General features: G+C 44.5%; 1 long non-coding RNA gene across 1 annotated transcript; it reads right to left on the reverse strand.

Moving 5' to 3' along the window:
- Positions 1-14039: 14039 nt before the first annotated feature.
- On the reverse strand, positions 14040-17381 carry LOC123041126 (uncharacterized). Its single transcript, XR_006418376.1, has 4 exons — positions 17199-17381; positions 16744-17042; positions 15248-16651; positions 14040-15150 (listed from the first exon to the last, which is right to left on the reverse strand). It is a non-coding gene; the product is annotated as an uncharacterized lncRNA (long non-coding RNA).
- Positions 17382-18910: the final 1529 nt, after the last annotated feature.

Genomic DNA, 18910 nt, shown 5'->3' on the forward strand with positions numbered 1-18910 from the left:
ACGACGTCGTCGGGGAAGAGGCTCCGGCTAGGCAGCGGTGACGTGGCAGACGGAGGAGGGTGGGGTTTCGCGGCTGGAGCGGAGAGGTTATGGCGGCCTGGGATTTCGAATGGCGAAAAGGGGGCGATGGTAGGGGGTAAGGCATGACTTAGGGACGCGCTTGTCCAAAATGTAGGATGTGTTACAAAAGTACCCCCCACGGATTTGAACTAGCGGCCCTTTCGGCTCAGGGTTAGAAGGGGGATTTCGCGTGTCGGGATTTGGCAGCTGGAGGGAGTTTTCGCGCGCGTTGTAATTTCGGGATAGCAAGGCGCGGGTTGTGAAGGTGCCAGTTTTGGGAGCACGATATCTGAATTTTTAGGATATAACAAGACGCGGGTTGAATTTTAGGGACAAGCCTAACGTGTAGTAATATTGTACTTGTACGTACCAAATCAATTCGCACTTCCCTCAACCAAAAAGAAAACGAAAAAAATAAAACTATTCACACCACACAAAGAGAGAGTCTTGCCCTGTTTTACTATACAGATGCTATTGAAAGCTACTCCCTCCTTCCATCTATATAGGGCCTAATGCGTTTTTCGATGCTAACTTTGACCAAATATTAGAGCAATGATATATGACATGCAACTTACACAAAGCACACCGTTAAATTTGTCTGTGAAAGGTTCTCTCAATGATATAATTTTCACATTGTGCATGTCATGTACTATTAATCTTGTCAATAGTCAAAGGCGGTCTTAAAAATCTCATTACGCCCTATATAGATGGAAGGAGGGGGTATGAATCCATGTTATGTCCGATTAAAAAAATTCGCTTGCTGTATAATGCATGTAACCTACTCATACCAACATTTTAGTGCATTCCAAATGTCTATACTACCGCTGCAATTCGAACTAAATTTGAATTCGTTTCTCTATTTCAATAAGAATCTACAATCATGATTGTTGCCAACTTCAACCATCATAGTTTCCTTGCTATCCGCCAGATATAAATCGGACGGCCTATAATGCAGGATGGCAGGCACACCATCATCAACAACTCCATTTTTTTCTAAGAGTAGAGATAAAATATATTAAATGTAGTATAACATGTTCATAAACACACCATGTGTATCACCGTCATATATATTCACACATGCGTCGGTTTAAAACACTATGATAAATTCTTCAAATATCTGAATTTGCTATTTATAATGAAGTATATATGATCTCTATTCATATTTTACACCCACACAACCCTCTTATCTTTGTAGCTAGTGCTAACTTTCTCTTGTGCATGCACACGCCCGCATCCCTCTCACCCTCCCTCAACATTCTCTAGCTCCATCACGCAAATTCGTCTTTTCACTTTAGGTCGTTCACCCACGATGTGTGTAGGCCCCCCAGCTCCTTCTTTATGGCACACGTCGATCGATATGCCTCTCTAGCCAGGTGTGCCTAGCACAAACACAAGCTTCCCCTGTTCTCTTGTCACCGTCCATGCCTCACTCCCACCACTCTTTTCATCGTTCTCGGACTCGCACACTCCTCCCCCTCGATATAGTATGCCTCTCATGCCACCTCCTATATGCATCCCTCTCTCTCTATCCTTGTCCTCTTGCCTCATTTGCTTCTAACACACACATGCATGTATACCGACCGATCTCCCAACATATACCTAGATCGACTTTAACTACCCCCCCCCCACATTAATTGACGTACCTCACAAGTTATGTCTCTCCTTTCTCTAACAAAGGGCGATTGATCTTCCTATGTAGTTACGTCTGCTTACCACAGCCACATCGTCCCCCCTCATCATTCATGCATGCCTCCTGACCCGCCTCTCACACGCACGTGCACAGACAACAAGCAACCATCTCCTCTCTTATTGATATTGAGGGCGTGCCCTCCGTTTGTCTAGCAAGCCTATCCCACCATTTGTTAGAAGCAACTCCACTACCACCCCCTCCAACACTCTAGCCCTGTCTCTCTCCCAACCTTATTCCTCTCCTGCACATATGCATGGATGTCGATCGATCTCCCTTAATACATGAGGTAGGCCTCACTCCTCCTCCACACATATACCAGCCATTGTACCTCTATAGTTAATTGGGCCTCCCTCTTCCCCCACCACACACCGATAGTCGAGCGCTGCAGGTCCATGCCACAGAGACAAACTGCACATGTCCCCTCTCACATTCTAGTAGGCCAACCACTCTATATCTTTGATGTGGGCACACACAAATTTGATGGCACTCTTTATCGATCGCACGCGCACACACACACACACACATCATCCCTCTCTTCAATTCTATGGAAACCTCAAGCCGATGATACCTCCACTCTCTTCTCGTGGATCGCCCCCTCTATATATATGTTATATCCAGGACTCTATTTCACACACATTGCATATGTTACATTTTTTGATTGACCCCCCCCCCCAAAAAAACTCTCAAGAACCCACACACTATATCTCTCTAGGTTTGTATCTCTCTCACACAACCCCACGTAGGTGGTGTACGTATACAAGAAGAGAATAGGTGCACCCTGCACGTACTCACGCTTCGTGCCCAGCCACACCCGCGCGGGTACACGGTGGAGCTTATTTCTTTACGAAATGGCAGCCCACATGCTAATTTGAATGCCTGTAGCGGTTGTTTACCTAGGGAGGTCGTGTACCACGCGTGCACGAAACAAAGTTCGACTTGACGCGTTGCCGCATTATTTTTAAATAAAGTTATAGCGCTCAATGGCACGTACATAGAATATAAAACGTTTTTTATGGAGAAAACGGTAGTCCGCACTATATACAATGGAGCCTTGCGTGCCTGGTTTGTCGCTGTTCAGAGTATCTCACACAAGGCTGCGGTGGCCTATCTCTCTCTCCCGTTGGTCACTGATCCGACCGCATCCCATCCGCCGGGGGAAAGGGAGTGCGGTGGCCTCTCTCTCTCACCGTTGGTCACTGATCCGGCTGCATCCCGTCCGCCGGGGGAAAGGGAGGAAGTGCATCGTTTCTCCATTCGACGGCGCCAAGGCAGCACGTCCCGATCTGCGATACACGCCGTTCTCTCTGACTAAGCTCCGGCGTGGCAGGGCCTACGCCACCTGCTCGCAGATTTCGCCAGCCGCTGCTCACCTAGTTACATCCCGACGACCTCCAGGTATCCCCTCCGGCCTTTCTCCACTGCCCGTCTTCCCACGTCGCTGCATGTGGATCTTCCATAGTTCTTTGACCAAAACGTAGCTCGTCCGGCGTACTTTCCATATTGCATTCTCATCCTCACACCGTTTTAGACAAACACAACCGTGTTGTTATCTTCCCTTAGGGCAAGGAATATTCTTCTTTTTTGTCGTCGCATGTGTCATCAACTATTATTGGCCAGTAATAGTTTCCTTTCTACCTCGTTTTTGCAAACAGGGCTATCCATTTCACCTCGTTGCTATTGCGACCTTTTGGTGAACTGCACAAATCACTTTTTTCTTAAGAGTGTTTTGTGTAGTTGTACTAAAATGTCACACGGGCAACATCTCTACATTTCAGTGCGACTGCACAAAGGGAGATTGGTTTTGCTCTATCCTCCTCATCCAACTCCGAGCCTAATCTTCTCCAACTAGTTAGTCTTAAGACAGACTGCAAAGGTGACCGGCTTCTATTTGTGTGTTTATTGTTTCATCAGTAGTCCTCTATTATCGTAATCACACTTAATATCTTTGGAACAGAGACGCTCAGCTCTATTTTAGTGGAACTGCACAAAATGATCGGAATGCTGCATGCTCCAGATAGCTACTTTTTTCCCAACATGCCTTGTTGATTTAGACAGAGCTGGGGGGACGTTTCTGCCAATGAAAGCATGGATCAATTTTAATTTAACACCTCCTCACAACTCTGTCTTCAGTTGTGATGTAATTATTAGCTCTGATCTGCCAATAATTGACATGCATTAGCAAGGAAGTTAGTTTTTTATTGTTTCCAAAAGAGCATCGATGGCAAGACACGCGAAACAAAAGTTGAAAGCTCACACCATTGTAAAATTTCATGTCGCTGGAAAATTATTTGTATAGTACGTCAATTATGTAAACAAATGATGGAAGCTTGATAGCATTGCCAGAATCCTCTTCATCATCTGGGTCCATGTGCCATGCACAAAATTATACTCCTTCGTTCCTAAATATTTGTCTTTTTACAAATTTCAAACGGGCATATTTTAGAGTGTAGATTCACTCATTTTGCTTCGTATGTGTACTCCCTCCGTTCCTAAATATTCTATTCATCTTTCTAGAGATTTCAACAAGTGACTACATATGGAGCAAAATGAGTGAATCTACACTCTAAAATATGTATATATACATCCGTATGTGCCAGTCCATTTGAAATCGCAAAAAAGACAAATATTTGACTAGTCACTCGTTGAAATATTTAGAAAGACAAATACTCTGGAGTATATTTAAGAACCGAGGGGGTAGTGCACAACCGCAAGGGAGATTCAACCCGGTCGTTGCGCCGCATTAATAGTGAGTAATGAGCAGTCAAATCATAAGCCCCACCTTTCCCACTGTAAGTTGCTCTGAAGAAGCAATCATCAATACGCTCTTCTTTGAATCCGCTCATACTACTCCATCTGTCACTGTTTATACAACGCGCTTCAGAAAAAAGAGAAAAATCTGTGGGACCAAGGCGACTAGCGATCGGCCTGAAAAATAGCATTGGTAGTTATAGCACGACGTCTATTACTAGAGGGAATAATGCATACATACATGCATGCAGTGCTTCCACCCTGGGTACACACATGCATGCACTTACTCCACTCCGTAGTAGTACAGAGTACATGTAGAGAAAATTGTGGACTTGATTGCGGTTACCACGCCCTAATTAATTGAGCATTAAATCAAACGCGTCTAAAGTCTCTCTGGTGGTGGAAATGCATTGAGAGAAATGCATCATAATGAAGCGCGCCCTTTAAACTATGATGGAGGGAGGAGTAGTATGAACGTGCAAAACCAAGTACGCGTATGGCCAGTCGGTCAACGCACCTCCTCTTGGCATATCACTGACATGTGGGACAGGACTGTGAGCAAACCGACCTCAATTGACGGCAAAGAGCCAACCCGCCATTCCTTGAGAGAGAAGAGGAGCGAGAACACACAGACAGGCTCGCACGGAGGCCAACATATATTCGAGCATGGTTGGTTGATCGATATCATTCATTACATGTTGGGCTACCGTTTTCCGCCCTTCTCCGGAATAAACGTGTACTTTATCATAGATAAAAAAATAAGAGTACAGACGCTCCACCATGCGGTTCTAGTAGTAGTACTACTCGTACTACTGCGCTTGGATCTTTGCCTCTTCGTGAAGTCGAACAATGATGGTACTCCGCATGTTGGGTACTACAGTGTATGCCTCTGACAATCTGACACCGAATGGACAGATGCATGTCCATCGAGGGTAGGTTGCATTAGTCAAAAGGCATAAGCGAGCTTCACCTTGTCCTGCAAGCTTCTCCTTGTTCTGCGAGTTGACGGGACACACCAAAAAGTAGTGCTAGTCCATACTCCCTCCTTTTCGGTTAATATGGCTTAATATTTTTTGCGGGTAAATGAGAGAGCTTTATTCATATACAAGCATTCTTAGGACAATCAGCCAAGACACTGGTCACTAGGAAGCGAGGTACCCCGCAAAAAAAGAAGTAGGAAGCGAGGTGTTTCATCAAGCCAGCTCTCGGCCACATTCAAAGTGCAGCAAGCACGGTTCGCACGAAGATGAGCCGCAAGGTTTGCTGACCTGTTTACATGTTGAATAACAAAAAAAGAGGAAATATTACCGAGCGCTACTATTTGTAACAGGATATGAGCCAGAGTTAAGAGAGAATTGTGGCGAGTGTTCCATGCAATCAACTTCCATTATCACACCCAAGGGGCCAAAGAGAGTCTGGATGCTTTGCACAACTCAAACATAGGCACCCAATGAGCACAGCTCATCACGTTACTTGGGGGCTCCTTGGCCAAATACCAAGGAGTTTGAATGGACCCTTGTAACTGGGCATCAACCCATGGCTTGGAAGCCTGATATATTTACCTAAAACCCCGGGTTAACCTGCCTTCATCAAGTAAGACACTCCTATCCAGGTCATCCTGGCACGGCCCTCCGAACGTTTGACAGTTACTCTCATTGAGACCCTGCACTTGTCAAAGTTAAAACGGTGATTGGTTAGTTGGAGGTCCATCTTAAAAGGCTTTGTCAAATGGTTCAACTCAGCGGCCTGGCAGCCCAAAAAAAGCCTCGAATTTGGGCATGGCAGCCCCCAAAAAGCCTCGGCTACACGGTTTTATTTGCTCTTTGCTGACTTTTGTGTTAAACCGATTTTCTTGGCCTGGTCAAACCTCTTATTAGCCCGATATTCTTTAAACCGGCTTGGTTTGCAACTACACATTGACAAACCTTATTCTTAAGCCGGAGTTTATCAACCCGACCTGGCATTGACTACCTGTCACCAGCTTGGATCATCGGGTGTGAATCATCACCCGGTATGACTTACTATATGCCATCAGAAAATGATGGAGTTATACAAGAAATTCAGATTTGGGTTTTCACCCTTATTACAATCAAAGTTGACCAGCCAACTAAACAGGGATCTTATATCACAGGTATGAATAATTTCATATTTTTACGATTTGATTATCAATCCGCCCTGTTTTGGGCATTATGACCCGTCCGGCGGTAAACCGCCAGGACCCTTGTCTTTTTATGCACACACAGGAGTTGCATATTATGATACTTGGACCAAAATTGACATTGATATGGCGGATCACAGAAAGTATCTCCTCCTGCACGATGGCAGCAGATCACAATAAGTTTTTGCTACCCTATTACAAGGCACTCAAAGGCCCAAAATATGGAATTGTTTTCACACGGACAGTTTCTGACGTATCAACCGCCTTGACGGATTAAGCTTCATCGCCGGGTTGATGTGAAGTAGATGGGTCATCTGGCGTCGGTTCAGCCTCCTCTCCATCCAATGGCTGGAAGTCATTGGTGGTCCAGTCAATCCGGGTAAAAGCCTGAAAGACATCCTCTTCACTTATAAGCTCAGCCGGATCAACGTCAGGGGCGTAAGTGTGCTTACGGATTTGTGGAATAAGGTTCTGCACTTCAGGAATCACAGCTTCAACCCATCTGTTGTTTGCATCATAGAAGGATCGATGAACCATCAGGTTAGCCTCTCTGCTAGCTGACTCGCCAGAGGACGCATCTCCCTTGTCACCCATCTGAGAGCGTCGTTGTCAAATACTTCACCGTTTTCTTGTGCACTGGGGAAGCCCTTGGCCATATCAGCCGGATCAAGATCAGCTATCCATGCCTTGGCTCGAGTCAGCGCTAGTAAGTGCCAGCCCGAGCAGCGGATCGCTTTAGCTCTTCTATTTGCACTGGCATCATCGAGAGCCGGTCCAGCGTGTCCTTGATCAGTGTTGGCACCGCATTGTCATAAGAAGTGGCGCATATAACCCGTTGGGCGCCGGTATACAGCTGTTCAATCAGCGTATATGCAGCCTTGAGTTTCTTCGGCATATTAGAACCTAGATGAGCAATGCGACTACCTATATCGGTTCAGGAAATTCATGTTAAACCGGTGAAATTTAAAAGTGAAATAGTCATAAAACCTTGGCAACCAGTGCTTACCAAATATTGCAGAGGTCATGGCATTGATTTGGTGCTTTAATCCAGAAAGTTCTTCCGTCACCGGTTTAAGAGCTGCCTCAGCGTTTTCCGCCCGCTTCAGCAATCCGGCCTTTTTGGTGTCCCAGTTGGCCTGCTCAGACTTAAACCATTCTTTGAGCTGCTCCATGGTGGTTAAGGCGGTTTTCAGCTCATCCTTGGCCTTGGTGGTTTCTGCTTGTTGGGATTTCAGATTTTCTTGAAGGTCAGCAATTTGAGAGATTTGTTGGTTTATCTCACTCTGCAACAATAAGAGAGCATGTCAATATCTTTGTTAAAGTCCCAAGCATATAACCAGTTATACACTTGGCACTTGGGGGCTAATGCGGATCATTTTTATGCTGATTATTGAAGTCCCAAGGATTAATACAAGTTTTAATCATGGCACTTGGGGGCTAATGTGTGTTTGATCAAACATATACAAGGAAATTTCATAAAGTACAGTATGGAGTATACAAAGTCCCGGTTTGACTTTCTCAAGACAAACCGGCCCTTGGGGGCTACAATGCAATGAAGGTACAGAGCAAGGAGCAAAAATGTTTACCTCATAGCGCTCCTTCATCAGATTTACTAAACCGGCTTCATAATCACGGCTTGTGTAAAGCCGGTTCAAGAAGCCGGAGTGAAGGTCTTGAGCAGAGAGATCGACATAAGCAGACAAATCAGTCTTCCCCTTCCCCTTACTCATAGCGGCAAATTCATCTTTGGCAGAGTGCTTTGATAGAGCAACCGGATTACCATGGGCGATATATGCAGTACCAGTAACAACAACATCGTCATCTTTGGCCGGACTGGATGAGTGGACATTCTTGACAGGGCTTGGCACCTTGGTAGCAGGGCTTGGTGGTTTGTTAACAGGTCTTGGTGGATCAGCAGTTGAGCCCCGCTGTTCAACTGTTGGACTTGGAGGAGCAGGAGGATGTGAAGTATCAACCTCTACATTCGGTTCAACCTCTGGCGGATTGGCATCAGCATCTTGGTTTTGCCCAGCAGAGCTGTTTATAGCAACTTCAGGATCTTCGCCATGATGCTCTGGGGTCTTCTCCGGATGAACATCCACAGTTGGGTCGCTGGTCTTGGCTTTCTTACTCAATCGAGCCTTGGCGCTACAACATCAAAGGTTAGAATATGGTAAACCGGCAATTAAAAGAAACAAGTTAAGGAGTAATATACTTACCCAACGACGACTTTGAGAGGAGGCAGCTGAGTGGTTGATGAACCGCCAAACGAGTTGGAAGAAGCCTGGTAATTCGGGTCAGAAGGATTGAGAGGGCATCGGAAGAAACCTTTCAAAGGATAACGTTTTTCAGGAGAACAAGTCACCTCTGGACGACATTTCCGGGTTGGCGTATCAGCTAAACCGGACGACGTGATTTATTGACCACTATGCCAGGTTGTGCGACGTTCGTCAACTTGCTGTGTCTTCAAGGAAATTTTGGATCCAAATGAGCAAGGGGTGAGATTGTTTTACTTTTCGGACTGTATGGCGAATTCTTTCAACTGGTACAAGATCTGAATCGGAAGAAAGAAGGATTACCTCAACATGTTCTGCATGGCTGGCCTCCGCATCATCCTAGGAATAGTCATTGTCAATAAGATGAATGAAAAAGGAACCAAGTGAGTCAAGTTCTACCTCAGCGTCTGATTCCTCATCCTCTGGCGGGTCATAAGACTCGGCGGTTTTTCTCTTGCCAGCTTTCTTGGTGCCCTTGGTCTTTGCACGAGGAGCCTGGGCCGGTTTAGTCCGTTTCCAAAAGGAGCTGTTAGCCTGAAATTAAGACAAGGTTAGTACACAGTCAATACAGAAGTAAATCAGTAAAGTATTAGATGAACTTTACCGCTGGCGGTTTGTTGGAGGCGCAAAATGGAGCCAAACCGGTTTGGCTGCATGTAGAGATCGGTTCATCAAGCATTTTCTTCACCGATTCAGTGACTTCAAGATCAGTCATCACTATTTCATTATATTGTTGAGGGTCTTTGACATCACCAGTGTACTCATGCATCAATCCGGGGCGGCGGCTTAAAGGTAAAATGCCCCAAGAAACCCAGCAGCGGACAAGATCAATGCCAGTTAAACCGTTGGCCATCAAAGCCCTGAGCTTGGCGAGTTGAGGTGCAAAAATTTTCTATTCTGCGGCGGTCAAGCGTGAAGGTAATGGGTGGCTATTGCTAAGCCGGTGAGGGCGATAACCCTGCAAGGGATTTTCTCCATCAGGGGCAGTGTTCCGACAATAGAACCAGGTCTGATTCCAATCTTTAGGATGGCTATGATGTTTTGCATGAGGGAAGTCCACTTCTTTCCTTTTCTGAATTGAAACGCCGCCATGCTCTGTGTTGGGACCATCTGAGAATTCCGTACGGCGGTTCAAATGGAAAAAATCCCAGAACAGCTCCACAGTTGGTTCTTCTTGAAGATAGACTTCGCAGAATACTTGAAAGTTGCATATGTTTGACACAGAGTTCGGACCAATATCTTGCGGATGGAGTTGGAAGCTTGCAAGGACATCTCGGAAATTTTTTGATCCGGGCAGACTAAATCCCCGGTCTAAGTGTTGCATAAAGACAATTACCTCTCCTTCTTGAGGTTCAGGCGGACATTCCGATTCTGGAACTCGCCAGTGGAGAGCCCTTTTTTAGGCTAAAGCACCAGTGGTGACATAACCATTGATTTGTGTCTCCGTGATCCGGGACGAACCCAATTGCAAGAAGCGAATTGTTTCGACATTCTGGGAGGAGGGAACTGAAAGAAAAAGTGCCGGTTTTACAATTTACAGTTTAAGGTGTACAATTCAGTGTTAAATCGGAGGAAAATACTAAGCAAAGTTCAGTTGGCGGTTTAAGAGAGGGCTAATGATATATGGCGGATTGGCTATCAAAAGGTTAAACCGCCCATAGGTAGAAGGGCCAGAATTCAAAATTTCTGCTAAGTGTTGACAGAAACAGGTTTCACACAATGGTCAAATTTATTTGGATCTACCACACATCCATAAAGAAATTTTTTCTGTGAACTCTAAAGGCGCTAACTAGAACAGAGAATGCTGTGTACTCTACAGAGGAAAAAGGACGATCTGCTAGCACTAAAAACGGATGCGGAGTAACTACCGCATGAGATCTACACTGTTATTCGATCAAAACTATCGCGGCAGGAGGAAGAACAAAGAAGAAGGATGAAGAACTGTACAGAGGAGCTCACAAACCCTAAGAACAGATCTAAAAATGAAAGAAAGAGGAAGTTTACCGCGGCAGATCTGCTGCGGAGAAGGGCGACGAGTTTCTAGTCCGTTTCAGGTTGATGCAGCGATCTTTGTCGATGCAGTTCTCGAGGGTCGCGGACGGCGGCGGAGCTTCAAGATCTTGGGCGTCGCGAGGAAGAAGAAGGCACAGAAGGGGAAAAAAGAGAAGGGCCCTCGGGCCTTATTTATAGAGGAAAGAGTAAAACGGCAGGCGCGAGAATCAAGGAGCCTGAAACGGCAGAATGAGTGCGCCTGTCGCCTCGGTTTTCAGGATAACCATTAAGTGAAGTGAATCTTTTTAATCTTTTCTTACAGAGATGATGTCATGATGGACCGTTGCTGTGTTCAGAAGATGACGTCACGGCGGTTTACAAAATTACAGGAGAAGACAATATGGCGGTTTACGAAAATACAAGAAGATGCCTGCAAGAGATCTTTGAAGTATTGAAGATTGACATGAACAAATTCAAATCAATCTGGGGCCTAATGTTGAGGATATAGCTACTGAGTGTAAACCGGCCAGGAGGGCCCGGTTCACCCTCGACTATGTTGAAGCCCATGAAGATCCAGAAGATGGCGCTTTACTAAATGAAGCCTAAAAGCCCGAAGCCCAAAGGCGGATTAGGGCCCATAGTGGTAAACCGCCATGACTATGTAACTTGTAATGTAAGTTAGGAAAGGAGAGACCGAGACCGACACTTTGTATGAGTCAGCCTCGGGGCTCTGTAGACCGGTCGGGCGTCAACCTGTGTATATAAAGGGACGACCCGACGGTGGTTCAGGGACAACAGACAACAACTCGAGACTCAGGCAAGTGTATTCCGCTCCCTGATCATCGAAACCCAATCAATCCCATCACAACTAGACGTAGGATTTTACCTTCATCGAAGGGGCCGAACTAGTATAAACTCCCGTGTCCCTTGTCCGGTTTAACCCCTTCAAGCTAACCGTTGCGATGGCTCCATGATTAAGTCCTTTCATGAGGACATCTGACGTGTTAATTCCATGACAACATGCGAGAACCCTCGAAGAGAACCAAATGTGTTGAAGATTGCTTTATCACATTTTAAAATTATAATAAGAGTGCAGATGCTCCTCCATCCGGTTCCTAGTACTAGTATAGTACGTACCTTTATAGACTATAGTTGTAGTACTAGTACTAGTAACTTTGCGCTTGGTTGTTCGCCTATTCGGAAAGTCGAACTATAGTAGCACTAGTAGTATAGTGTATGCTTCTGGCAATCTGACACCGAATTAACTGTTGCATGTCCACCGCCTGAGCAAGGGAGAGCTTACATTAGTCAAAAGTTTCCCCTTGTCCTGCGAGCCACCGCGCGCAAGCTTCTCCCGTCCTGCAACCTTCTCCTCGTTCGGCAAGTTGACGGGACACAGTAAAGGCGCTGTTTGGATCCATGGGTTAGAGTTAGTTTGGGTTAGTTTGTACTCAACTAACCCAAAAGTATCCAAACAGGAGGGTTAGTTTCGGTTAGAAGCATCTAACCCATCCAAAAAATCTAACCCACCCAAGAGGTGCTTATTTGGGTTAGTTCTTCTCTGGAGCACTAAAAACACATTTTTCTCTCGCTCTCGCCGCAGCAAATCCCTCGCCACTTCCTCGAAGCTTCTCGTCCTCTCCTCCCTCCCTCTGACAACGCCCGTGAAGGCGCCTCGCCGTATCCGCGCTCCATCTAACCCTGTCATCTAAACACCTCTTTGGCTAGAGTTAGTTCACAGTTAGTTCAGGGTTAGAATCTAACTCTAACCTCTAACTGAGTTAGAGTATCCAAACAAGGCCAAAGTAATGCTAGTCCATACTGCCTCCTCTTCGGTTAATATGGCTTAATTTCAAACGAGATAAATACACTGTCTGTCACTGTATATTTGTAAAAATACGGTCAGTGGACTTCATAATACGCTCATTGCGCTCAATATATATATATATATATATATATATATATATATATATATATATATATATATATATATTCCGGTGTTTATACGGTCACTAGCTCACCCTGACTGAGTATGTGTGTGCATGCACGTGTAGGTTGAGCACTTAGCGTGATCGTGTGTGTTCCGTCGTGTGCTCGGGCATGCATGCATTAGGGCGTCGCGCGCGTTTTTGCGTCCATGTGTACGTGTGACTGTTGCATACACGTAGGGGGAGTACGTGTAGTGGCCACTAAGGAGTAGTCAAATCACATAGTAAGTTAGTCGGAAGAAGCAACCATCATTTCACTCTTGAATAACACGTACGCAATATAAAATGGTTGATATGGAGAGAAAAAGAAAACCACTATATATACACTAGAAGGAGCCTAAGCTACAAGCCTGCTTGCTAAGGTTGCTCTCTTCACAGGCATAGAACGACGGGCCTGATCCCGAAGCTGGGGGAAGGGAACAATGTTCTGCATAGACGCGGTCGACATCGGCGAGGGAGAAAACCCATAGTCGGTGCATCCCAATCGGGGGTCACCGCGGTATGGGCCGATGTCGCGTCCCAACCGCCCTTCTAGCTACAGCCCGACGTCCCAGGTAGTCCATCTTCCTTTTGGAGCAGGCTTGCTCCACTGCCGTAGCTCCATCTCCATGTTGATCTTTCTCTACCTCTACCGGCTTCTACTTGTGATGAGTTTATGTCAAATGAACTAGTGCCAATACTATTTTTCTAATCACACTTCTTCAATATCTTTGCCATCAGGGATTCTCAGGTCGATTTTGGTGGAACTGCACAAAAGCATCGTATGATCCGAGGGTGCCAGCCGTCTTTCCTTCGACAGGTTCTACCTAGCCAGGGAATTAAATCATGTTTAGGGTTTAGGGTTTAAGTCGTAGTGACCCCATTAGTAGTTTTTATTTTGTACATGCTCCCTCAACTTTTTTCTTTAGTTATGAAGTAAATATTGGTTATGATCTGTGAATCATTGAGATGCATCAGCATGCGTGTTATTTTTCCTTTGTATTAGATCATCGAAGGCACGCGTTGCCGTGCCCGTCTATTTTTAGAATAGAATGGTAGGTACTTTTATAAGTATACTAAGAGATACGATAGGAAGTAATTTTCGAAGAAACATAAAGATACACGTGATATGATAGAAGTCATTTAAACCTAAAGATACATGATAAAATTTGTAGTAAGACTATGAAGAGTAGAGAAGTTGTGTATGTAATGTACTGCCATTGCTCAATCTAAGTTGTGATGCATGAAAATAATGGGCATAATGGTCGGTTATATTCGCTGGAGAAGATTAGATCTTGGAAAATCATAAATACGAAGAAAACCATCTATGGAACATAGTATCATTGTTTGGTACAAGCTTTAGTGAAACAAAAAACATCAAATATAAACTTGACATCAATTCTATAGTTCCAGGTCATAATAGCACAGCGTGCTACAGCAACCACCTCCAAGTAGCCCTCTATCATTCCTCACTACAGCCATGATCACCACCTCAATCATGCATCAGCGAAAATTCTATCAAAACCGACCACATATATCTTGTTTGCTCAAAGGTAGCTCGCATACAAGTTGATACCTAATTTGTTATTGAAAGGGTAAAGGGAAGTCTTGTTTCTTTTGTTACAACATTCAGATTAGAGTTTGCAGGGTGAAGTTTGAAAACATCATTTCCACTCGAATTTGAAGACAGTATTGAGATATAATGTATGGCCATGCTAAAACGAATCGACATGAGTAATGGAAATGATATCATCTAATAAAAATGCACTTCATCCGTATAGCACAAGACTATATATATAACACACGAAGTAAGACCAGATTCCAACTTGATCAGTCCACATAGTGAAGTTTGAAGTTTCAGAGATGCTACGCAAAATAGAAAGAACAATTGGCAAAATAGTATAAGCACATAAATTAAATGAACTGGCATCTCTTCAATCTATGGAAAACTACCAACATTAACTGCAGAAAGGGAAGAACATTCCCAAAAAATCATTATAAGGAATATCAATGTTCGAAATAATGACAGGGTGGTTGCTTTGTGATGTCTACGATGATAAGAGGCTGGAGCTGTGGTGTTTCCATGGTTAGTGCATAACTGCATCAAATTTACCTAGCCCCCATACGCACATCTAGTCAATATATAAGTCTGGAACCCATACACATTAAAGCAACTCCAGTACTTATTTTGAAATGAACAAAGAAGCTTAGATATACCTATTAAATGCATACTCTCTATATAGTTCAATGTCCGTGCTCCTAAAAAAATAAAAAGGAAAGGAAAACAGTAAATGAAGTCATTCTTGGAGTTGGATAGTGATATATTGAAAACTAAACCAAATATTTAGTAACACACCCTGATTGATGTAATTCCCAAGCTAATTGTAAATCAAAGCATGCGAAATACACGAAACACTTCCATGGAAATGTAGGAACATATTTCCAATTTGGTGGAACACCATAGCAGCATGCAGGTTCACAAATTATCGAAGCTTCATCTGTTCATGGGAGAAAAAATGGAAGCAGTAACCATATTCAACATCACTAAAATAAGCCAATGGGTAAAGATGGAAGTCAAATGGAAATTTTAATTAATCGGTTTTATAATAATTTGGGTAAACTTTTATTTTCCATAGACTGAGATGACGTACATCAGACCAGAGAGGAAATACCGGAGTCAAAATATGTTACCAATGTTCCAGTGTTGTGCAAACGGAGAGTTCTGTACATAGAATATATGGGGAGTGCCACCCAGATTACATGGAACATGCTCATTTCCGAATGATCTTTCTACATCAAGTATGGAATTAGTTTTTATAAAATATCAATATCACAAGCCAAACTGAAACTACGCGTATCTGCAAGCATGCAACAATCCAACTTTGGTGAAGCTACAGTTAAGGATGAAAACCACCCATCAATAATCTGGACAGAATTAACCACCTTGCCTAACAGCAATGCTTCGAGCATACTTGAGATATGAGCCCTGCATACTTGTAAACAGAGCAGGAGAAAAGTTAGATAATCGATCGCATTAAAGACCACCTTAATACAGGAATTATACGAGTATATGGAACAATACGAGTTTATAAAATGCATGAAGGTATGCAAGGTGAAAGTTAAATACTTACTAAAGATATATATTTTGGTTGGAAATGAGAGAGCAGAATATTTGCTGGTTATGAAAAAACATATCCAGTTTTAAAATTAGATTTGAGAATAAAATGGTTTCATTCCATGAGTTTAAAAAATGAGCAAATAGAACATCATCCAGAAGAATTGAACGATGAAAAAAATTCAGTCCTAAAAAGCACAATGTATTTGTGTAGCAGCATAGAACTACCGGGTGGCTCCAAACAAAACAGAGCCAAGACATTTGTTAGAAAACCAAAAGAAGGTAAGATTTTATCACAAATTACATATCGGACCAAGAGTTTAGTTAATTTTGTTCCAGTTAAGACTGTTCTAACATAAGTTCTGAAGTCTGTTCTCACTGTTGCCGGGTGCATGGAACGATTTCTCATTGAGGAAGACAACACCCGAAGCATCCAGCACAGGTTTCGGAAGGTACAACCGTGTATCAAAACATAGCAATATAATCAGGGATCCTTATTTGCAAATCGTAAAGCCATTCAGAGGTTCCGAAGATAAGATCAGCCGAGGTTACTGTAGTACATCGAGTTGACTCCCTGGGGAACTCCATGTTTCTAGCATCATATCTTGTTGACATACTCTCCTCGACCAATCAATCCATGTTAAACTGTATAAACAAGAAATTAAGTTGCAAATTACAAACACTCAGAAAGGGGGAACAAAGCGTGGCAGAGGAGCAGAGATGGAAATTTGGAATACCCTTTGTATTGTTATCTAGTGATTAGAGGAAGGCGCATAGGGACGTGAAAATCCACCGCATGTCAAGTGTCAACGCCAAGGAAGAGTCGAGCGAGGCCGTTACCGCCATCGATAGAACCAATAGAAATTGAGTCCGGCCTTGCTTCGCCCTGCATCAATCAGTCAGGCCCGCCTTGGTTCGCCCTGCATCGATCAGTCAAGCTTGACTTGAATGGATCGGATTGAAGATCGGCGGCTCGATGAGTACCAACGCCCAACATTTGCCTGAATCAGTTGACTGGAACCTTGATGAACACAACCTGTACAAAATTGAGATCGGAAAGACATTAGCACCTGAAAAACCATCTCCAAACCTAGCAATCTTTTGCGGCGGCCGAGATATGGAGTGGCACTGCTAATAGAATTAAGGAATATGGGTCAAAAAATAAGATGAACAAAAGCGGTTGCGGTTGTACCAGAGGGACCGGGAGCAGTAGGGGTGGTGGCAGCAACCCAAAGCATCACTCGCTATCATCGTCAGTACGGCGATTAGGCCTAGGGCACGAGTGGAAGGAAGAAGGGGAGCGGGGATGCAGAGAGATCGCGTGGATGAATTGATCACACAGGAAAGATTCAAGGCCCAGCTAACAACAGATCAGGGATTTTGTCACGGGAGTAGCGGCCCAGCCCTGTGTAGCACCTTATTCGCGTAACGAAAGCCCAGGCGAGGTTAAGTGAAGATCCAACGCTAAAAACGACCACGAGTCCAGATCCGATGGTTGGGAACGCTAATAGCCTGAGAGGGCAGGAAAGATGCTCAGTTATAATGTATCTAAATTTGATGGAATGTTGTAACGGGGCAACCTTGGAATAGGAATGAAAATGGAGTGGAAAGTTTCCATTTTTCCGGAGAAAAAATGGAAACGGAGAGAAACCAACATTTCATTTAGTTGGGTCGCGCCATCGAGCAAAACCAACGTTTAAATCACGTCTGTCATGTTCGTGTCTCACCCTCCTCCACGGCTCGACCCCACACGGTCGCTCGGCATGCCACTCACTGCAAACCGAGTATACGATAACTTTCTCGCCTTCTTGTCGATGGATCGCGCCATGGAGTACTAGCACTACTGGAAGAGATTGACGAGTTGGGGGAGGACAGCTAGCTGTAGCATGGACTCCCAAGAACTTTTTACATGCATGTTGTAGCCGGCTATTGCGACCTTTGAACGCGGAGCAGCCGCGTGCACCCGGAAGCGGCGCGGGCGACGCTCTCTTGGCCGGCTCACCGCTTCAATGCCGGTGCCAGTGAGAGGTCGCGTCCGCTCTGGCCGGGCATGAATGTGGCACTGACCGTTTCGGGCGGGAAGCACGCGCGGGTGATGAAGAGGGTTCGGGTTGGTCAGGACCGGCCGTGGCAGCGGTCCGAACGTGCGCAAACAAGAGAGGTTGTACGTTAATATTGCTGCGTGTATAATTAACAACGTAAATAATGTGCCAGTTGGACAAATATGCTTGGAGATGGAGATGGAAATGGAATTTTACATAAACACGGATATGCATGTCTATGTATATGTGTGTGTGCGCAACGACTCTCGCGACCTGGAAGCGGGGGCGTGTTTTTGATCGAGTTTTCTTTCTTGATACGTTAGAAAATCAGTTTGTCTAATTCACATCTAGATGTTATTTAAGGATATCACAACTAAGCTCCCACAAGTATATAATGTAGCAACAAGAAACAAAAAAAATAGGACAAAAAAATAGACCACAAACAGAGTGGACATCAACTTAGATGTGACATAACTATGTCACATCTAGATGTGTCCTAGGCAGACCCTTAAAAAAATTCCGCAAGTTTTCATTTCTTTTTTCTGGGAACGCGCGTATTCTATTTAAAACCACTGCTATAGAGAGACTTTTTTACTCCATTATAGCCTCTTTTTTGATAGAGTTTCTCGCGTCTCGCTCTCTCACCCTCTCCATATCAAAACAAGATGCCAGTGTCCACTCTATCTCTCTCCTCACCGTTGGTCACAGATCCGGCTGAATCCCGTCCGCTACGGGAGGTGAGGAGGTGCAGCGTTGACGTTGTCGCCGTCAGCGACGGAGGAAGCCGATGCGCACCGTCCTCTCGGAGCTGGCGCTGGCGCGGACGAAGATCCTGCGTGCCCTTCTTCACTGTCGTAGTGTG

The sequence above is a fragment of the Triticum aestivum genome, chromosome 2B (genome assembly GCF_018294505.1).
Source record: "Triticum aestivum cultivar Chinese Spring chromosome 2B, IWGSC CS RefSeq v2.1, whole genome shotgun sequence".
NCBI classification, from domain to species: domain Eukaryota; kingdom Viridiplantae; phylum Streptophyta; class Magnoliopsida; order Poales; family Poaceae; genus Triticum; species Triticum aestivum.